Below are 20275 nucleotides of genomic sequence, written 5' to 3' on the forward strand. Positions count from 1 at the left end.
ATAACATTTTTAAAAAGAAAGAAAAAATGAAATGGATCCCTGCCATATAGAGCTTACATTCTTCTTCAGAGTTTCTAAATATTTCATTGCTAGTCTTTTCTTTTTAATATCACTTTCTCTTTTGAATTCATCCACTCTGATGGTGAGGGAAATGCAATACATCATCAGAGCTCCTAACAGAATCACTCCAAAAAACTCCAGGTAATGCCATAAGAAAATTACTGGAGCAGCAGAACCCACAAAGGATGGGCTGAGACCGTTTTCCACTCAAAGGCAGCTTAGAAGTTCAGCAGGAGGGGTCTGCTGTACCAGAGTGAGAGTGGAGTCCGAGCATGCAGCCACATTTACACAATATCCAGCCCCATTGAAACATATCCAGCCCTGGACCTCCCCAGAGAAAGAGACGTCTGGAGACTCTGAATCGGCTGCAGCTGTGGCTAAATCAGTTCACAGTCTGATGAGAGGTTCAAGTGGCTATCCAGGGGAGTTTATAGGGGTCTCTGCTGGCACTGAAGTGGAACTCTAATGTTTTGCCCAAGGGTGTATATAGGATACAGTCTTGGGTGGTTGTCTCAGATGGAGTAGGGGCACAGGCATGCCCTCGCTTTCAACCAAAGTGAACCATATTTGTTTCAGGGTGAAAGAGCAAGCAGCCTGTGGTTACTTACAGACCAAAACACAGGCCAGGTGAGCTGATAGTGTGCCTCCTCTTAAATCTTACCACCTGGGATCCGCTGAAGCTGAGAACAATGCATCCAGAAAGCTGTCAAGAAGGAGTCAAAAGTCAAGAAATAGGCTGGCAAGATGAGCAGGCAGAAAAAGATGCAGACCATAGAAAAATTTTTGGTGACACAGAAGATTGAGGTACACCCTCAGTAGAGGATAGCAACATCAGGTCTCCTCCATCCAAAGCTTCCAAGAAAAATATGAATTGGTCTTAGGCCATAGAAACACACAAAAAGGACTTTGAAGATAAAGTTAGAGAGGTAGAGGGAAAAAATGGAAAGAGAAATGAGAGTGATGCAGGAAAGTCATCTACTCCTTTGCAAAACAAACAAGCAAATAAATGAATAAATAAATGAATGAATGGCTGAATAAATAAATAGATAGATAAATTAATCAAGAAATGAACAAATGAATGAATAAGTGGATGAATAAACAAACAAATAAATAAATGAGTGGGCAAATAAATAAGTGAATGAATGAATGAGTAAAGAAATAAGCAAGTAAATGAATGAATAAATAAATGAATAAAATAAATAAATGAATGAATAAGTGAATAAATAAATAAACAAATTAATAAATGGTGAATGAATGAATGAATAAATAAATAGATGAATAAATGAATGAATAAGTAAGTAAATACAGCCAAGCAAAACAACCCAATGTATTGTATACACCTGAAAATACATACCTCATCCCATACCTGGAAACCACAGAAGCTTACTGAATTAATTAGAGTTTTGAAGGCTTGCAGATATTGTTTTCTTTAAAATATTAGGGTACCCACATAAATTCTTCTCTTGGTTCTTGTTATTTTCTCAGAATTTATTTATCAGTTAATAAACCAATCAATAAAGCTTACTATGTGTCAGGCACTGTGCTATGTACTATGACTACAAAAGAGGCAAATGTAGTTCTGCATGCAAGAAGGTAACTATCTATGGGGGGAGACAACAGACATATATATCCAAATTATGATATACGGGATAAATGTAGTTGAGTCATTTCGGGTGTGTCTCACTTTTTGCAATCCCATTTGAAGTTTTCCTGGCAAAGATGCTGGAATAGTTTTCCACTTCCTTCTCCAGATCATTTTATAGATGAGGAACTGAAATAAGTGAATTGCCCAGGGTCACATAACTAGTAAGTGTCAGAAGGTGTATTTGAACTAAGGAAAATGATTTTATTTGAAGTCTAGTGCTTTATCCACTATGCTACCTAGCTTTCCCATACAGGGTAAATAGGAAATGTTTAACAGCAAAGGCACTAGAATTAAGATGTTAAGGGCTAAAATTCTAGCTAGTCTGTCTAAAATATTTAATGAGTGGTCGCCAATAAATTATAAGCTTTAGCAAGAGTTAGACTTTTAAGCATTTATTAAGGAGAATAAGAATTTGGTAAAGAGAGAGAAAAAGGCCTAGATTTCTATCTATTAAAGGGAGAGCACATTTCTAGCTCCCTTCTCCACCAGCGTCCTCAGGAAAGAGCCTGAGACCAAGCGCCAGTCTCTTCCTTCCTCCTCCCACTCATCCGCGTCACTTCCTGATGCCTGGTCTTGCCCTCAAAGACCTTCCCTTCATGGGCAGAACTCTTCTACAGTAAGTATCCAGCAGGTGGCGTCATTCCAATCGTTACAGTCCCCCCTGTTGTTCCTCAAGAAACAAAATGTTTCCTTGACGGAACAGTAAAAACAATATAATAACTATTGCTAACTAATAATATGTGAACAACAATATAGAAAAGGAAGAGAGGAAAGTTTTGTCCAGAGGAGCGATTTTTTTTTTTTGTCCTCATGAACCGACGCTTTGACATTAGTCTTGCAAAGGGAGGGCCTCTGCAGAGAATACATATTACAGATGGTGTATATTATAACAGAAAGAGAAAAAAAACAACAACAAAAACAACAAATCAAAACTGTTCATTTAAAGTCTCTGAAAGTCTTTTTTCAGATGTCCTCTAGGTGTAGTCGTGGAATGGAAGTCTTTACAGGGGTTGATGTGTGGATGCTGGTAATCAGCCAGGAAAATTTCCTACAAAATTGAGCTTAACACAACTTTAAAATAGCTTTGTCAATAATCAAATCAAACAATGAAAGTTCTCAAAAACATGTCTAAGGGAATTCAGAATCTTAGTTGTTACACATGAAACATATAATAAAAAATTGAAACATTCTTTAAAATTATAATCTTACTATAGTCCCCCCTCATGGAGGGTAATTGAGAAGACAATTGCTGCAATATTAATTAATAAAAATAATTTTTATCTTTGTTTTATCACTTTTTGCATCATCTGCCTAATTATCCTCATGCCATTATGAGAAATTTAAAAATCTAATATAATTGGTAACAGGTGTCAAGGCCAAATTCAACACTGTATTTATCATGACACCTGAGATAATTATGGGGGTTACCATAAAAGAACAGAGAAATGATGGGATATGAGCATTCCCACACTTGAGCAATATGTACTGCCCATACAGTATGCCAGGCTTAAAATAGGTGGATGGAATATATGTCCATGCCACCGAACATATTGGAAGAAACTGAGTCAGACTTAATCAGATGCATGGGATTGAGATGTCCATGGCATCAGGCATATAGGAGGGAGCATAGAAGCCAGGTGTAGAAGTGAGATGGGTGGGATGAATACTTCCAGCCATCTGTACAATATTGTGGGGGAAAATAAAATAAAATATTAAACCAAGAGAATCCAACCTCAACATTAGTCAAAAGCCGTTCCCTCGGCCATACCTTGACTTCATGCATGTCTCCCCTCATGTGACAGTTCAGTGTCTGCTCTTGCATGTATTCCTCTTGTGATTGGATGGCATCTTGGCCAACTGGCATCTGATAACTCAGAATAAAGGCAATTAGTGTCTTAAATGATAAGTTCCCATAATCCAAGTCTCATATGGATTTAAAAATTGAGGATAATAAATGATTGCAAAAAATGTGAATACATCTTTACTTGACACAATATATATTTATGCAACAATTTCAAATAATACCCCTTTTTTTTACTTAGTATACAATCACTTTTGTGAAAAATCAGAACATATTTAAATATAAGTTAAAGCACAACAGAATCTCAAAGAAAACTTTTTTTTTGAAAAAAGAAAACTTTTACAAATGTTCCTCTCTTTTTTTTTTTTTTTGGAATATGCTTATCAAAAATAATACTTCTAGAATCAATTTACACTTGCCATGGCAAACAATTTGCTAGGGAAATGCTTTAAAGAGTTTGATCAAATAATCAGTTGAGAAAAAATAACAAAAACAACTCAGAATATGGGAGCACAATACTCCTAGAATTAACATTGTATTATGAAATCAAAACCATCTTGCAATGTTTCAAAATTAGAGAGATGAATAAATAGAAAAAAAATACACACGGAACAATAAAAGACAATGAAATTCAAACTAGGGAAATCTAAATGAATATGAATTTAATATTAATAAGAGTACTATAAAATATAAACTTGATCACATGACTATAAAAAGCTTTTACAAATATTCTCCTTGTTTTAAAAACTAAGTATAAAACACAATCTCAAAAGCATGAAAATCTCTATGAAAATAAACCCATACCATTAATTTCAAAATGTATATATAATAGCATAGAAATCCTATGTAACCTCTGAACTGATACTATTACTCTGAGTGAATTCAGAACACTTTTGATTCCGGTATCTAAAATCCCCAATACTCATATCAATACCTTGCTGCTTACTTCTACATTTCTGTAAAATATATACCCTTCCATGGCAAAAGAAGCAGAGTCTTGAACTATGTTGATTGTCATTCTTATTCAGCTTAAGTTTTTCTTCTTTAACCCCTCTATATTGTCTGTCGGGCTTTTCACCATACAAATGCTTTATAAGATTACTAATTAAAGACAAAAGCAGGTTAGCAAAATTATGAACAAAACAAGCATATCTGGAATTTAAAGAGTTTTCTAAGATTGTCTCAAAAGCACAGCCAGGCTGGGGAAGGGCTGAGCCTGAAGCTGCAAATGCAGGTAGAAAAAGTTGAGCATGGGCATCAGATCTCTGGACTTCCCAGGCAGGGGAAGCTATGGGCTTGGCCATAGGAGGAGTAGAGGGTGGGGTCTGGGGAGGAGGGGAGGGACCAGCGCAATTTGAATCCGACTTGATTTTGAACTCAGGCCTGGATTCCTCTTCCCCCACTTTGCCTCCAGGTGCTAGGGGATTAAAAGCTTCTAGAGGGTGGGTCATTGCCTCCAGGCATGCAAAATTAGAGCAACAATTAGTGTTGGAACTGGGAAAAGCAGCAGGAATCTCTTCAGGTTTCTCTGAAAAAGCATGGTTGGGAGAGGGAGAGATATTTCCTTGTGTGAGTAAGTTGCTGGCTCTTTTAACAAAAAGAAAAAGAAAAATAGAAAATCCACAAAAACAAAGCATTAACATGATCTTATCTCCCATTTGTCTGGTTAAACAGACTAAAATCAAAAATAGGGTAATTAGGGAGTTTAAAAGGTCCATTCGAAAAAATTTAAAGGGAAAACACAGCCAGTGCGCCAGTACTTAGCAGTTTAAAGGGTAGGGGAAATTTCTTACCCAACTGGAAGATCAGAAGTGAGGTTCAGCTTTCCTCTTCGTGGTCAGCCATCTGTTAAGGGCTAAAATTCTAGCTAGTCTGTCTAAAATATTTAATGAGTGGTCGCCAATAAATTATAAGCTTTAGCAAGAGTTAGACTTTTAAGCATTTATTAAGGAGAATAAGAATTTGGTAAAGAGAGAGAAAAAGGCCTAGATTTCTATCTATTAAAGGGAGAGCACATTTCTAGCTCCCTTCTCCGCCAGCGTCCTCAGGAAAGAGCCTGAGACCGAGCGCCAGTCTCTTCCTTCCTCCTCCCACTCATCCGCGTCACTTCCTGATGCCTGGTCTTGCCCTCAAAGACCTTCCCTTCATGGGCAGAACTCTTCTACAGTAAGTATCCAGCAGGTGGCGTCATTCCAATCGTTACAAAGAGCATTTGGGAAAGGCTTCCAAGAAAAGATAGGATTTTAGTTGGAACTTTAAGGAAGCCAGAGAAGTCAGTAGTTGGAATGGAGGAATAAAAGAGTTACAATCAAAGAGGACAGACAGCCACAGAAAATTTCCAGAACTCAGAAATATAATGTCTAGTTTATGGAAAAGTCCTTAGGACAATGTCATAGACTCATGTTCTTGAGTTCAAATCCAACCTCAGACACTTGCTAGCTGGATAACCATGGAAAATCACTTAACCGTGTTTGCCAAAGTTTCATCATCTATAAAAGGAACTGAAAAAGGAAAGGGAAAACCATTCTAATATATTTTCTAAGAAAACCACAAAAAGAGACAGAAAAAGTTGGATGTGACTGAAAAATGACCCAAACTTTGAAGCCATCTTTATATCTACTATGAAACACTGATTCTTGGAAATAAATGCTAAATCAATATCACATTCAATATAATTTATCCTTTCCTTCATGATTTATAGGGTACATCAGAATCTCTCAAGACATCATTGTTTTCAATATGAACATGACTGCATAGAAATCAATCATAAGTAATGTGAGATTTGCATACCATTTTATCATTTTTAGCCATTGCTTCTACCAAGAAGCCCTTTGGAAATGAGCAAAGTGGACAACAGATCAGCTGCGGGATGAGATCTCTGCAGGCACATTTCACATCAGCATTCCACATTCCATTTAGAACTCTGTGGATAGTAAACTCTTCAAGTCATTTTCTTATATCTATCCTTTGAGAAGAATGCTCCTACTGACAGTGTCATTCTTACCTATTACTTTTCATCCTTACTTCCCAATTATGTCCATCCCACATTGCTCTTAGTCACAAAGAACATATCCTCACTACATCTTTCTTGATCAGACATCATCTTTATTTAAATCAGACTTACCCATCCCCAGACCCATTTTAACAGAATGTATTTTCGTTGCTTCCTCTGTAAGATGCAGATAGTGATAATTGCACTAGATACTTCACAGGGTGGTTGTAGAGGAAGTACTTTGTAAGCCTTAACAAAGTTGTTACTCTAAAAAAAAGTTATTACTCTTTTCCATGCCCATAATAGATTTCTTAAATTCCCCTGCTTTCAAGCTTTTCATCCAATATTTCTTATACATCCTTGAAAGAAACTCAGCTTCCCACTGAAGTCACTACCTGAAATAGATACTATGCTGTAGTCGACTGGATTGACTGAATTTTCCAACCTGTCAATTCTTAATTCCTGCTAATCAACACCTTTATTTTCTTTCAAACCTGTTCCCCAGTTGCTGAGAATGAAGGGAGTCAAGAAGTTTAGGAGATTTTGCCCCAAATAAATTTATATTACATAATTTCAACCAGGTCATCACTGCTTCTCAGCAATCCTTTGATTGCATAATTAAAGAGGCTATTCCAAATATTTGAGAAGGTATTGTAATGTTCACATATCTTAAAATAGCTTTCTTATTAATTTTTCTCTTCTCCTGAATAATTATCCTTTGATTTTTTTCAACCAATCTTCATAGGACATCGTTTCTTATCCCACAAATTCTGCATACTTCCTTCTCCTGGATACACTAATTCTCACTGATTTTGAACCTGAGATATGCCACACAGAACTAAACAAAATACTCCATAAAGAGTCAGAATAGGGAAGAATAAAGCACAATTCTCCCTTCCTTGTTATTATGTTCACCATAACTGTATTAATATACTAAAGATCACGTTATATTTTTGCCTGCCATTTCATTCTAATGGATCATGTTCAGCTGAAACAAAATTAAAATCTTCAGATATTTTCATTTCAAATGTCATCTAGTCATGCCCCTCTCATCATGTACTTAGAGAGTGGATTTTTAAAAATCAATTGTAGGAATTTACCTTTAACCCTATTAAATTTCATTATTTTTTAGATAGGATCCCTCTTGTAGCCTCTCTGTGTCTCTTTATATGCAAATAATGATAATCAACATTACCTTCCAGATTTCTTTTACTGAAAATTAAATAATCATGCCATATGTACCTTCTACAATGATTAACAAAAATGTTGAATGGAACAGGATGAAGAAAAAATCCACAAAAATCTGTAGGAGAAACCTCTTTCTAGACTGACATCGACCCTTTAATAAAAAACTTAAGATTCATAAATAAATCACAATATCATCTGCAAATAGAGATCTTTGAACCTTTTCTTTGTTCAGGCATAGTGCCTTATTTCTACAGACAAGATTTCTAAAACTGTTTTGAACAACAATGGTGAAAATGCATAGTTCTCCTTTTAACCCTGTAGTTTGCAGAAAAGTCATATAATGTTTCTCCATTTTCTATAATGCTAGCACTTTTCATCAAGTAGATACTTTATGTCATATGAAAGGAAAATATTTTTCCTATGGTTTATTTTGGCATTTATGACCAGAAGTGCATACTATATTTTCTTGAAGGCCTTTTGTATATGCATTGATATACTTCAAAGATCTATGATTTCATCAGTGTGAGTATTCATGATACAAACCATAACCTCTCAAGGACTTTAGGCTTCCCTTCATTTGAGTCCCAACTCAAATGAAAGAATCTCTACAAAGAATTCACTAACCTAGTCCAGTTGAAAGGAACTCTTTCTTTTCATTCTCATTGTATTTCATCTAATCTTATCTTTTGCACCCATCTCACCCTCCTTTGTTATTAGAAATATTGGAATACATATTAAATATATGTGTGCATATATGTAAAGACACAAACCGATAGATATGACTATAGACATAGCTATAGATATGGATATAGTTATATCAACTCTCAATAAATAATATGTCGGATCAAAACTTGGGTGTACTCTGGAGGACCTAATTTCCTATATGCAGAGCTTTAACTTGGTCTCATCTTTCTTCTGCTAGATTATATAAATCTCATTGCCTATGAAGCAGAGTAAGCCCAATGTCCGGATATAACAAGGAAACACATGACCCAAACATGCCTCCTAAGTCTCTTTCTGTGTGTGTCTCTACCTCTCTCTGTGTTTCTCTCTCTCACTCTTTCTGTCTCTCTGTCTCTGTCTCTGTCTCTCTTTTGACACAAATTCCAGCACTCTTCCCAATGTGCCAATTAGTTTATTTGAAATTTCCCTAGTGTAGTGGGCTGGAGAGGGGGAACTTTTTATCAAAGCAAGTTAACACTCACTCTGCAACTAAAATGAGCTAACATTGGAAAAATTGGACTAGGACCAGACTAGAAAATAAAGTAGAAGATGGCGGAGAGGAAGCAGCAAGCTGCCTGAACTCTCCTTCTGTTCCCTAAAAACGAACATGAAATCAAGCCTCTGGACGGATTCTGAAACTACAGAACCTGCAAGGAGACAGAGAGACACAGTCTTCCAACCAGAGATAATTTAGAAGACTTCAGGAAAAGGTGGGTCTGACTCAGGCAAAAGGGAGACCCAGCCCAGGGCAGCAGCCCAGTGCTGAGGGGGTCGGGACAAGTCAGCAGGAGCTGCTGGCCACAGCCAAATAACTGAGGGCCCAGGAACCTGGCTCAAAAATCTGGTGGCCAAGAAGGACAGTGGAAATACCTACCTGCACCAGTAGAGAGGGCCACGAACGGGTCAGGCAGGAACAGGCGCCTGGCTGAGCACTCAGACAGGAAGTGCAGGGGGGAGAACTGCACACACTATAAAGGCCTCAGAGTAAAAAGCCGGTCACACAGCACCTATACCCCTGCACAAGAAGCCCAAAACAGGGACCCTGGTGCCCCGAGAGCAGACCTCAACTTAAAAAATAAATAAATAAGCTGCAATAATGAGTAAGAAGCAAAAAAGAGCCCTCTCCATTGAAAGCTTCTGTATCAATAGGGAAGAAGCCAACGCAAACTCAGATGAGGACAATACCCTCAAATTGCCTAGGAAACCCAGGAACTATATGAACACAACTACCAAACACTCTTCACACAAATCCAATCAGATCTAAATAATTGGAAAGATATCAATTGCTCATGGATAGGCAGAGCTAATATAGTAAAAATGACAGTACTGCCTAAATTAATTTACTTATTCAGTGCCATAACAATCAGACTACCTAAAAATTATTTTATAGAACTAGAAAAAATAAAAAAATTCATCTGGAAAAACAAAAAATCAAGAATATCCAGGGAAATAATGAAAAAAAAAATCAAAGGAAGGTAGGTTAGCAGTACCAAACCTGGAGCTTTACTATAAAGCGGCAGTCATCAAAACTATCTGGTACTGGCTAAAAAATAGAGTGGTAGATCAATGGAATAGGCTAGGCACAGGAAATGCAGTAGTAAATGACACTAGTAATATAGTGTTTGATAAACCCAAAGACTCCAGCTTCTGGAATAGGAACTCAGTATTTGACAAAAAATGCTGGGAAAACTGGAAGATAGTATGGCAGAAATTAAGCATAGAACAACATCTGACACCTTATACTAAAATAAGGTCAAAATGGATACATGATTTAGACATAAGAGGTGATACCATAGGTAAATTAGGAGAGAAAGAAATAGTCTACATATCAGATCTTTGGAAAGGAAAATAGTTTATGACCAAACAAGAGACAGAGTATATTATAAAATGCAAAATGGATGATTTTGATTACATTAAATTAAAATTTTTTTGTACAGAAGCAATGCATCCAAAATTAGAAGGGAGGCAGAAAGCTGGGAAACAATTTTTATGGCCAGTACTTCTGATAAAGGCCTCATCTCTAAAAATATATAGGGAACTAAATCAAATTTATAAGAATCCAAGTCATTCCCCAATTGAGAAATGGTCAAAGGATATGAACAGGCAGTTTTCTGATGAAGAGACCAAAGCTGTGAGATTTAAAATTGGATATTAGATCATAAATCTCCCCTTTTTAACCTTTCCCTTAATTTATCTCCCAGACTAGTAAATGGAAGAAGCTTCTGGTTTTCTAGTTAGAGCTTTTATTATATGGTAGTTACAAGGTGATGATCAACTAAAGAAGCACTGTCATACAACGGTTCCCCCAAGAATGGTGAGTTAGGGAGTAGCTTTGCTGGATTGAGAACTGTGCAGCTCAAAAAGAAAGAGTAAAAAAAAAAAGAATTCTGGTAGCTTCTGAGGCTCGATGGCCTCACCCACAGCATATACTTAAAATGTCTTTGAAAAGTCACTTAGTTTACAAAATTGAGTTTTAAAGAAAAGCAAAAGAAGCAAAAGTCAAAAAACAAAGCAAAACCAAAACCAAAAATAAAAAGCAAAAGATTCGCTAAGCACCCTTTTGTGCTCTTAAAGAACTCAAAGGTGTGGTGAATTCCAGGTCTTTTCAGTGCCTTTCAAAAGTCAAAACAAAACAAAACAAAAAGGATTAAAAAAAAAAAAGGTATAGGGAAAGGGTGGGGGAAATTGAGGTGGGCCAGAAAACTAGGCTATGTGCTTCAGTGCTTTTGCCTGTAATATATTCCCATATGAATAAATGCTCTAAATCACTATTGATTAGAGAGATGCAAATTAAAACAACTCTGAGGTACCACCTGACACCTATCAGGTTGGCTAAAATGACAAAAAAGGAAAATAATATATGTTGGAGAAGCTGGGGGAAAATTGGAACACTAATGCATTGCTGGTGGAGCTGTGAACTGATCCAACCATTCTGGAGAGCAATTTGGAATTATGCCCAAAGGGTGATAAAGCTATGCATACCCTTTGACCCAGCAATACCACTTTTGCATCTTTTTCCCAAAGAAATCATGGAAAGGGGAAAGGGACCCACATGTACAAAAATATTTATAGCTGCCCTTTATGTGGTGGCAAGGAATTGGAAGTTGAGGGGATGCCCATCAATTGGGGAATGGCTGGACAAGTTGTGGTATATGAATACAATGGAATACTATTATGCTGTAAGAAATGATGAGCAGGAGGAGTTCAGAGAAACCTGGAGGGACTTGGGTGGGTTGATGATGAGTGAGATGAGCAGAACCAGAAGAACATTATACACAGTATCATCAACATTGAGTGTAGATCTACTGTGATATTCTTCTCACCAATGCAATGGTACATAAGAGTTCCAGGGAACTCATGATGGAAGAGGATCTCCAAATCCAGGAAAAAAAAAAGAACTGTGGAATATAGATGCTGAATGAACCATACTATTTCTTTTGTTTTTGGTGCTGTTGTTTTTTCTCTTTTGAGGTTTTTTGTCATTGCTCTGATTTTTCTCTTATAACATGACTAATGCAGAAATAGGATTAATGTTATTATGTGTTTATATATATAACGTATATCAGATTACCTGCTGTCTAGGGGAGGGGGGAGGGAGGGGAAGGTGGGAGAAAAATCTGAAATTGGAAATCTTGTATAAACAAAAGTTGAGAACTATCTTTACATGTAACAGAATAAATAAATAAATAGATAGATAGACAGATAAATAAATAAATAAGTAAATAAGAAAATAAAGTACATGATTGGCCAAGGAGTTCAAAATCTGTTCAATGCCTTTTATGCCTTTTCCTGAGCCACAAAAGAGTTTATGAAGCCATATTTTGGAAAAAAAAGTAACCATAAGAACAGATATATTAAACAACAAGCATTAATTAAATGCTATGACCCAAACATTGTTCTATGTACTGAACCTACAAAGAATGGGGGAGAAAAGTCTTTGTCTTCAAAGAGTTCATATTCTAATGGGGAAGACAATGCATAAGCAATTTTGTGTATTCGAGAGATAGATAGATAGATAGATAGATAGATAGATAGATAGATAGATAGATAGATAGATAGATAGATAGATAGATAGATTAGATAAATTAGAGAGATAATGGAAAGTAATCTCAGAAGACATTCACATTGAGTGGAACCAGAGAAATCTCCAACATAAAATATCATTAGAAACTCAGGGAAGCTACTAAGTAGAAGTGAGTAGGGAGAACATTCTAGCCATAATGAACAGAGAGGATTAAAGCATAAATTTGGAACATGGGCTATCATGTTCGAGGAACAATTAGAAAGCAAGATTTGATGGTTCATAAAATACATGAAGTAAAATGAATGTAAAGTTTAAGAAAATTGGCAAGGTAGAGAGGGTAAGAAGTCCTTTGACAAATTGTTTAAGTTATATTTGTATACTTGAATAACAGATAACTAATGGAATTTATTGAATATTGAGATAACATAGACAGACCTGCAGATTAGGGAAGTCACTTTGGCATCTGAGTATAGAACAGATTGTAGTGGGTAGATACTTGAGGCAGAAAGACCAACTAGGCTATTCCAATACTTCAGTTGAGATGTGTTGAGAGACTGTACTAGGGTGGTAGCTATGTTAAGGGATATAAGGGGAAAGATGAGTGATGATGTGAAGGTAGAAATGACAAGACAGTACAGATAGGGTATGTGGTATAAGAGAAGATTAAATGTTAACACCAAATATGTGAGCCTGGGTAACTGGAAAGATAATAGTGCTTTTGAAAATAATTGGGAAGTGTAGAAGAAAGGAGGGTTAAGGGGAAGGGAAAGTATTTTGTTTTAGATATATTGTATTTGATATGCTTACTGGACATCTAGTTCAAGATGTCACAGAGTTACCTCTGGTTACATGATGAAAGCTCAGGTGTGAGGTAAGGGCGAAATACATAGATTTGTTCATAACATTCATAGAGATAATCATTAAACCATTGGTCTCTGATAAGATCACCAAGCAAAATCATATAAATAATTTAAGTTTGGAACATTGGCATGTGTGTTTGTGTGCATATGTGTGTGTGGGTGTGTATATGTGTGAATGTGTTATGGACTTATTTGGTAATATAGTGAAGTCTATGGACCCCTTCTTAGGGGAATTATATTTTCTTCTAAATTAATAATGGAAGGAAATGCTAAAAGTTTGTGAAATAAAATTGTGATGGAAGTCAAATATTGTAGAAATATGAAGAATAATTTGGAAAGGGGAAGTAGCAGAGATTGAAAGAACCATTTGGAAGCTATTATAATTTTCCAAACAGGTGACGAGAGCCTATAATAATTTTATGGTGGCTTATAAAAAGAAAATCAAACCATTATTCCTACCTCAAAACACCTCTTCTTAATTCCCAATGGAGATAGCCTAGAGCTCTGTCTTCAGAATAGTAGTATCCCTCAAACCTTGAATTCTATTCAGTCCAGCCCCCTGCAACCATCATCCAAGATGGATGGGCAGCCATTTTCAGCAAATGACATTTTTAGAGCAGAGATTAGCAAGACATTCTGAGGGAGAGATAGGAGGCAGCTTGTACTTGGCAAGTCAAACCATGACTACCTTCTCTGATAATGGGAATGATACAACCCAGGACAAAAAATTTAAATGTTCTCCTCCTTTTGATTCCAGTTTGTCTATACATTTAGAAATGTGATATGTGGGGCAGCTAGGTGGCACAGTGGATAGAGCAATGGCCCTGGAGTCAGGAGTACCTGAGTTCAAATCCGGCCTCAGACACTTAACACTTACTAGCTGTGTGACCCTGGGCAAGTCACTTAACCCCAATTGCCTCACCAAAAAAAAAAAAAAGTAAAAAAAAAAAAAAGAAATGTGATATGTATGTGCTTGGAGGGGGAAGAGATCACTATGGAGAAAGTTTCAGCCTTTATCTCCACCACCAACACTATTTGCCAACCAACTGTGTCTGATGAGCAGATAATCCTCAGAGCAATGTCAAGTACTCAATGTCACAACCCAGGGGAAGTAAACATCCATGATAATTTGGTCTGTAAGCTGCTTTTTTTGAAAGGGATAAAACCACAGCTACAGATAATTAAGAATAGAATGTACTTGTCTCTAAATCCTTGAAACTGTCAAATGATTTCAGATCTAAAACTGATAATAACATTAATGACGATGGATTGCCAACTGCTTTGCTGCTGCATTCTAAGGATCATGAGACTTCTCCATCTGCCTTGGAACATTAAATAGTTTGAAATCTTTTATCTGTGTTATTTCTTTCATTGTAATGTGAGCTTCCTTAGAAAAAGGACTGTTTGGGGCAGCTAAGTGGCACACTGGATAGAGAATGAACCCTGGATTCAGGAGGACCTGAGTTCAAATCCAACCTCAGACACTTGACACTTACTAGCTGGGAGACCCTGGGCAAGTCACTTAACCCCAATTGCCTCACCCTCCAAAAAAAAAAGAAAAAGAAAAAGAAAAAGGACTGTTTTACTCTTCCAGTTATATCTTGGATGCATACTACAGTGTTCTCAAAATGCCTTTTTCATTCATTAAATGTTATTGGTATTGAAATAATTTTGTAAGGAAAGTGGAAGTTTATCAGAGATGGAATTGGAACAGTCAAAAAGGCATATAGAGTAAAAACGCATTACCATAATGACAACCTGATTGTGTTAATATAACAGAATTAACTTGACCACCTATTGGATAGTTCTGTGTCTTAATTGAACAGGATCATTTCTATAGGAATTTTTTTTGTAATTATATCACAAACACAATCATGCTGGTTAGGAATATATAACTTGGGACTAGATTAATAAAAAGATTCATTTTAAAATTATATCACTATTCTCTTTCCATTATATAGTTGGTTTTCCTTCCCAAACTTGCTCAAAAGAGGTTTTATATTCCATCTTCCATTTGTACATACATTACATAATATTTTCCAAACAGTGCTTGTTAGAAACCTAGGTGCTCATTTGCTAATCCACCAATGTGTGTAGCACTTTGTCTAGCTGTGACAAAGCCCTTGTCCAGAAATAAAGATCACTGAAGGGGAACATTTCCATAGACACATTCCCAGTATTTCCAGATAAACCTAGGTAAGGTTATTCAGATCATTAAGGCATAGTATAATGCAACTTTTCCATTAATTTTCCCCCATTAATTTCTTTTAAAAATGAGAGAGCTCTTGCACTGGGGACCCACTTGAGATAGAAATGCACTCTCCTCTCCTGCTTGGAAAAATGTGCTAGTTTTTGATGATGAAGAAGAAAGCAAGTTGACATACACAGAAATTCATCAGGAGTACAAAGAACTGTTTGAAAAACAGAAAATCAAAAGAAGAATATAAGCAAAAATAAAGAAGAAAGAAAAATAAAGTTTTCAGATTCTAAAAGAGATCCCCCAGGGTATTCACATGAAACTGCAAAATTGAAAAAAAAATCTCTAGATTATCCAAATTTTGTTCTGACATCTTCAGAGGGAAAAGCTCATTTTGCTAAGAGATCACTACAACCTTCAGGAAGAAATCTGGAAACATTACCCAAAACATCGTCTCCTAAACTGAGGGAAGATACTATGACAGATGGCTTGGAACAGGCAATCAAAGAAGGAGAACCATTATCAAATTTATCAGCACTTGGAAGAGAGCAGCTCTGGAAATGAGAGGCCTCTCTAAAGCAGAAAAGAGATAAACTGATGTCCATGAAAAAGGACCTAAGGATTATACAGATACATTATATAGAACAGCAGAAAGGAAAATCTGCTGAGGAGGAAATTGCAGAGAAGCCAGAAATGAGAGCAGAGGAGAAGCAAACATTACTAAAGAGGAGATTGATTGCAGAGAAGCTTAAAGAAGTTATTAATAAGTGATCATTTTAAGAACCTTAATTTGGTAAAATGAAAGTTTGGATTTCTTTAAAATAAATTATTGAATCCTTAAAAATGAGAGAAAACGGGGCAGCTAGATGGCACAGTGGATAGAGAACTGGCCCTGGAGTCAGGAGTACCTGAGTTCAAATCCAGCCTCAGACACTTAACACTTACTAGCTGTGTGACCTTGGGCAACTCACTTAACCCCAATTGCCTCACCAAAAAAACCCCTAAAAAAAATGAGAGAAAACTCTTTTAGGATTGGATGATTACTTATTAGAAATGTAAATAATTGAATAGTGTTGTTATGAATTGTATCATATATTTATTTATATATTTATACATTTTCCCCACCTTACATGTAAAAACAAATTGTAACATCGCTTTTTATAACTTCGTGTTCCAAATTATTTTTCTTCCTCTCTGTGCCCCTTAAGAACTCAAGCAATTCAACATAAGCTATAAATGTACAGTTATACAAAACATAGCAGACAAAAATCCTTTAGAAATAAGAACTAGCAACCTGCATATGTGTGTGTATATATCATAGTTCTAATGTTTATATAATCTGATGAAACAAAATTTGGAAAAAGGAACCATGACATACATTGTATCCTCTTGGCTACTATACAAAATAAGAATACAAAAACAATCTTGGATTTCAGGTAAAACACACTGCCATGCATCTCATAGGTATTTTGAGAATATATATTGAATTGCATCGAGTCTAAAACATACCTTTATAATATAAAGCTAAAGTGACTGTTTCTTGGTTTTGGTTCTCTGGGGATTTGCACAGGAGTCCCAATCCAATAAATTATAGCTTGTCCCACATTAAAAATTATTGATGTTTGAGCAGTTAAGACAGTTAATTATGTAATAAGAGAATTGAGCTATGGATAAGGAACAGAAAGGAAGCAAATAAATGTATACTTATATAGTGAAAAACATCCAGCCAAATGTAAATGACATATCCCTTTGCTTATTGAATGCAAAGTCTGAGAGGAGTCTAATGTAGCATATTTATCAGAGTATCACTCATCCAGAAATTCCCATGTTCTAGCAGATGTTCTTTTCTGATACCTCTGCTGCTTTCTAAATGTGTTTCTCAATTTTATTTCTTTTTATTAGTTCTATAATACTATGTCAACATAAAACATTAGTCTCACTGGTGAAATGCAAGTTAAAATAATATGGAATAACTGCCATAGACTATTATAAGGGAAATACTCATAAATTGTGTCATCTGCAAATTTTGTTAAGCCATTTACTACCTCTTCCAGATCATTAATAAAGATGATAATAATATTACATTTAACACTAACCCTAAATGAGCCACAATGGCCACTTCTTTTCAGCTATTTACTGCTCATTGTCCGTAATTATTACAGATTGTTGACAGCCTATTACTTGGTTTTTAAATGGAGAAGCTATTCATATATGAACCAATATAAATTAATTTCTGAAGTAAAATTTTATTAGTCAATTAATCATATTCTTAGCTAAAAGCTAAAATATTTGATTTTTCTCAATTTTTTTGGTTATACTAGTTTTTTTTTTAAACCTTTGTTCTGAAATAGTTTTATTTAATTCCTTAAGATATCTTCAGATCATTCATAGAACTCCATTCCTGTGGAAATATTTTTGAACAAGTATTCCTTCATTATATGCAAATGCTACTAGCACCCACTCTTTCATTTGTGTTTGTCCTCTATTTAGTCACTTCTACACTCAACGTTTTAAATTTTGCATATCCAATTATCACTTTTCTCCATTAATCTTTATTGCCCCCTCCCACATCATAAGCTACATTACTCAGGGATTCAAAGATAATGCTAACCTTACAAGAAATCTCTTCTAATGCTGGTCACTTCTTCCAAACTAGATTTTCAGATTCTCACTTGCAAATGCATTTTTTAAAATCCCTATATAAATGGGAAAATTAAAATACAAAAGGAATAATAAAGACTAATGATATAACCAAGACTGTGTCAAGGCATTAAATCTGATAGATTTCATGGATGATGGGATTTAGGAGGAAAAAAGAGGGTTTTCTTAAACATTTCCTGTAGAAGTGATTACATATCAACTGAACAGATGACACCACTGATGTGTACACTATTGAGTAGGTAGTCTGATTTCTCAGAGTCATTGGCAAGTGTCACCCTAAAATTTTTCAATCCTGTCGGCCCATGCTTTGCCCATATTTTTTGATGATTTCTAGCTTCAGGTGATCTTTAATTGGAAGATGGCACTGTGCCTTCTTTGAATGTCACACAGAGCAGTTCATCATTCAACTGATAGGTCTGACAGGTGAGGATAGTTTGTTTCATTAAATTTGCCTTTAAAGAAATGTTATGCCACTAAATGGACATAGTGCCTTACAGTGCCAGACCAAGAAATATGTGTTCAGAATTCTTACATTCTTCATTTCGTCACTAAGGCCAGCTGCACAAAAACATGCTGGTGTCTTGATGGATTCCATCCAGTAACTCCATAGCTGGAACATTGTTGTATTTGGATTATTAACTTGCTATTTCATGTTAATTGCATTATATAGGTCATAGTTTATAAGAAACTGGCAAATCTTCATGTGAAAGCAGTATGAAGTCCAAATTTCACAGCTGTATAGACAAGCAGTATGCACCAAAAAACATACCAGCTATGTAATTGACCCAATGAGCCTGAAGTCCATAAAACAAGCTTTTTCTTAAATCATAAATAGGAAGTTCTTCCTACAAAAACAAAATAGAATGTGTAGATAGTGGCAATCTTTTCATCTTCCAAAAGTCATAATGGAAAATGGAAAAAGTAGAACAATATATTTGCAGATACTTTTCTTTTTTATCTTAAAAGATTTTTATTATTTTCTAGTTACATGGAGAGATAGTTTTCAACATTGGTTTTTATAAGATTTATAGTTTCAAAGTTTTTTCCCTCCCTCCCCTCCCTACCCCCTTTCCAAGAAATCAAACAATCTGATATAGGTTATATATGTACAATCACATTAAACATAGTTCTACATTAGTCATGCAGTGAAAGAAGAATCGGAGCAAAAGGGAAAAACCTTAAAAAAAGAAAAACAAAAAAGCAGAAAAAGTATTATTCAATCTGCTTGTAGATTCAACAGTTCTTTTTTTCTGGATTTGGAGAGCATTTTCCATCATGAGTCCTTTGGAACTATCTTGGACCATTGTATTGCTGAGAAGAGTCAAATCTGTCACAGCTGATGCTGTTGTTGATACTGTTTACAATGTTCTCCTAGTTCTGCTCATCTCAGCATCAGTTGATGTATGTCTTTCCAGGATTTACAGATTTCTGCCTCCCTTCTAATTTTGGATGCACTGTTTCTGTTTATACATTTTTTAAATTTAATGTTATCAAAATCATACATTTTGCATTTCATAATATTCTCTATCACTTGTTTAGACGTAAATTGTTCTCCTTTCCATAAAGCTGAAAGGTAAATTATTTCTTCCTCTCCTAATTTAACTATGGTATCAACTTTTATGTCTAAATCCTGTACCCATTTTGGCCTTACTTTAATATAAGGTGTAAGATGTTGGTCTATGTCAAGTTTCTGCCATATACTCTTCCAGTTTTAATAGAAGTTTCTGTCAAATATTGAATTCATATCCCAGAGTCCTTGGGTTTATCAAACAGTAGATTACTAAAGTCATTTATTACTGTGTCTCCTGTGCCTAACCTATTCCATTGAACCAACACCCTATTTCTTAGCGAGTACCAAATAGTTTTGATGACTGCAAACTTTGTAGTAAAGCTTCAGATTTGGTACAGATAGCCCACCTTCCTGTGCATTTTTATTCATTATTTCCCTTGATATTCTTGACAGTTTGATTTTCCAGATGAATTTTGTTATTATTTTTTCTAACTATAAAAAATAATTTTAGATAGTCTGATTGATATGGCACTGAATAAGTAAATTAATTTAGGTAGCATTGTCATTTTTTATATTAGCTCAGCCTATCCATGAGCAATTGATATTTTCCCAAT

At 35.5% G+C, this 20275-nt stretch overlaps 1 pseudogene; it reads left to right on the forward strand.

Annotated features, from left to right (window-relative positions):
* The first annotated feature begins 595 nt into the window (after positions 1 to 595).
* Positions 596 to 16261, forward strand: LOC122746453 (annotated as a pseudogene).
* The last annotated feature ends 4014 nt before the right edge of the window (positions 16262 to 20275 follow it).

The sequence above is a fragment of the Dromiciops gliroides genome, chromosome 1, assembly GCF_019393635.1.
Source record: "Dromiciops gliroides isolate mDroGli1 chromosome 1, mDroGli1.pri, whole genome shotgun sequence".
Classification (NCBI taxonomy): Eukaryota; Metazoa; Chordata; class Mammalia; order Microbiotheria; family Microbiotheriidae; genus Dromiciops; species Dromiciops gliroides.